We start from the raw sequence: 3,508 nt of genomic DNA, 5'->3' as shown, positions 1-3,508 counted from the left end.
TTGCTTGTTTATTTTCATTGCTATTTTAGTTAGTGATCTTCTACATCAACCCAAATTGTGACACCCCTAAGACATCACTAGTTTCAAGAGAAATCTCATCTCAATTCCCGTCCCTTGGGATCCGACCTTTACTTGCCTCTTTACTAATTGTAGAGTTGTTTGTGAAGCTATAAATTGTGTTTTGATTCGGACGTGACCCAACGACCACACCTTTAATTGTGAACACGAAACAGACCGATAAAAAATGGCGCCGTTGCCGAGGACGGTATTAGCTTGATTTAGATTCTCTTACATTGTTATTAGTTGTGTCTTTCTTTGCCTTCGGGAAGTAAAACTCCTCAAGGTTTGTTCTAATCGTTTTCAAGTTGTTTGATATTTTGCATGTCTAGAAGGTCACAAGGTGATTTGTTACCTTTTGATCGTGAAATTGAAAGAACTTTGACAACCAATAGGAGACTTGCTAGGAGCAATTTGAGAGGTATTAGTGAGGTTGTTCAACCAACTATTGAGTTCATCAACCCTTTTGAAAGAGAAGGTGAGGAGAACCTATTACAAAATACCCCACAAAATCAACCTACAATGCCTATGTTTTCATCACATTCCGTACCCACCGAGGAGAACCTACCCAATGGTACTCCCACACCACAACATCTAATCGGAAATTTTATTGCCAAATCCGCCTTTATCCAATTAGTCGAAAGGAGTCAATTTGGGGGGATGCCTAGTGAAGACCCTCATTCTCATATGGAAACCTTTTGTGACTATTGTGATGCGATCTCTCAAACCGGTGTAACTCAAGACCAAATTCGATGGGTCTTATTTCCTTTTTCTCTAATTGGCACCGCGAAACAATGGTTGAAGGGCCTTGATAAGGCCACTCTCGGAATTGATTCTTGGAAGAAGTTGGCTCTAGCTTTCTACAAAAAATTCTACCCACCGGAAAAGACTAACATGCTAAGAGCTCAAATTACGGGTTTTAAGCAAAGGGATGAAGAACCTTTGTATGAAGCTTGGGAGCGCTTCAAGGGAATTTGTCGCTCATGTCCTCACCATGGACTTAGCGAATGGTTCTTGGTACAACAATTTTGGAATGGTTTATATGATGATTCAAGGAACATTCTCAACATGGGATCAAATGGAATGTTCACCGAAGTTGATGACAATCAAACATGGAACAAAATTGAGGAAATGGCGGTCCATAACTCACAATATAGTAGACCTCGCAAGGCTACTAGAGGAGGAAAGCATGAAGTGGACTCCGTTACTCAATTGGGTGCTCAACTTAGTGCTCACATTGACACAATCAATTTGAAGTTTGAAAAAGCTATGGCTAGACTTGAAGAAGTCTCAAAATCACCAAAGCATCATGTTAATGCCATGACGGCATCTTCATCAATCCCAAGTGGGATATGTGAGAATTTTGGAACTTTGAGACATGACCAAAATGAATGTAGGGGAACAAATGAACAAGTGAATGATTTCCAAGCATACAAGAGTGGTACCCCTTATTCCAACTATTACAATGAAAACACCAAATTCCATCCAAATCTCTCATACAAAAGCCAAAATGTTCAAAACCCTCAAACAACATACACCCCACCTCCCATGAGAAACCAAAATCAAAGACCCTTTTACAATCAAAACCAAGGTTACCAAAATCAAAATCCATACAATCACCAAAATGACCAAGGTTTTGATGTCCAAAAAGCGGTCCTCCAAATGCAAAAGAATCAACAAGAATTTTTCACTCAAATGCAAAAAGATAGCCAAGCAAAGGAAACCACCATCAACAACATCCTAGCTCACACCAAGATGTTGGAAACCCAATTGACTCAACTAACATCTTCAAGCTCACAAAGACAAAAGGGGCAATTACCACCTCAAGTAATCCCCCAAGACATGAAACGGTTAGTGCCATTCACTTGAGAAGTGGTACAAGGTATGAAGCACCGAAGAAGCAAGTTGAGGATGAAGTTGTGGAAGCTAGTGATAAGGAAGAAATTGTGCAAAACTCCAAAGATGGAGAATCATCAAAAGAAGAAAGTTCAAAGAAAAATGAAGACAAGGTCAAGGAGAAGGAGCCCATTGTGATTAGACTTCCTTTTCCAAGCCGTCAAGCCAAGCCCAAATTTGATGACCAACTTGGAAAGTTTATGGAAATTGTGAAGAATTTGGAAGTCTCGATTCCTTTCACGGAATTAATCAATCACGTGCCGGCCTATGCGAAATATATGAAAGATATCCTCACAAAGAAGAAGTCGATCCGGAAACTCGAGACTATCGCCTTCACTAAGGTGAGTAGTGCAATACTTCAAGGGAGTTCACCTCCAAAGCTAAAGGATCCGGGAAGCTTCTCAATACCGTGTACCATTGGTGACACAACGATCAACAAAGCCTTATGTGATCTAGGGGCTAGTGTGAGTGTTATGCCGTACTCGGTGAGTAAAAGGTTGGGGATGGGAGAGCTTAAATGCACCAATATCACACTCCAAATGGCCGATAGATCGACGAAAACACCATTAGGGATATGGGAAGATGTCCCCGTACGAATTGGGAAGTTTTTCATCCCGGTGGACTTTGTCATTGTCGATATGGAGGAGGATTCCAACATTCCAATCATTCTAGGAAGACCTTTCATACACACCGCGGGTGCGGTGATTGATGTGAAACATGGTGAGCTCACTCTAGAAGTGGGAGATGAAAGCATAAACTTTAATCTTGACAAGACTATGAGAGCTCCTCGTTTGCATGAACCGTGTTTCATGATTGATCATTATAGCCGGAAGGATGATAGGAAGAAGTCGGAACTCCAATGGAAGAAGAAAATTGAAGATGCTCCATTCAAAGAGCAAGTGAATTGTGACAAGGAGAGCTTGCAAAGCTCATCAAAATCAAGCAAAGAAGAAGAGGATGGCCTCATTGGCCAAGAGAAGAATTTGGGAGAGTTGTCCCCAACAAATCAAGAGATTTTCAATGATTAATTTAATGAAGTTTGTGGTCTTTGGGACGACGAATTTGAAGGGATTTTTAATCCCTACATTGGTAATGCCATCGATCAAGACCGACAACAAGGGCCAAGGTCTATTGAAGAGCTTTATAACGATAATGAACAAGCTTTTGATTATTTCTTCAAGGTGTTGAGCAACATCAACAACACCTTGAACATGCCCCCTTGACATCTCATCAAGAATGAGAGTTTGGTGGAGTCCTCCCTAAACCACCATTTGTAAATATTTCTAACTCCCTAACTCGCATTTCAATTCTTGTATTGCATTTTTGTAATCTTTGGATTTTTATTTACTTTGATCAAGATAATTGTCATGTTTGAGAGAAGTGAGGGAGGGACTAATGATTTCAATTGATGTGTAGTGCTTTAGCTTAGTGTGGGGATGGCAATCGCCTAGGCTATCCATGCCTTAGTAGTGCCCCCACAATGAAGAACACAAGATTTGAAGAAGAATGGAAGAATGACAAGGGATACGCGTTGTGTGGGTGAATATCCGTATAA

The 3,508-nt window shown here is 40.6% G+C and overlaps 1 non-coding gene across 1 annotated transcript; it reads right to left on the bottom strand.

Annotated features, from left to right (window-relative positions):
• Positions 1-951: 951 nt before the first annotated feature.
• LOC141617942 (small nucleolar RNA R71) lies at positions 952-1,058 on the bottom strand. The gene has a single exon (XR_012531249.1). It is a non-coding gene; the product is annotated as a small nucleolar RNA R71 (small nucleolar RNA).
• Between the last annotated feature and the right edge of the window lie 2,450 nt (positions 1,059-3,508).

The sequence above is a fragment of the Silene latifolia genome, chromosome 1 (genome assembly GCF_048544455.1).
Source record: "Silene latifolia isolate original U9 population chromosome 1, ASM4854445v1, whole genome shotgun sequence".
NCBI lineage: Eukaryota > Viridiplantae > Streptophyta > Magnoliopsida > Caryophyllales > Caryophyllaceae > Silene > Silene latifolia.
This window is presented reverse-complemented; position numbering and strand designations above follow the sequence as displayed.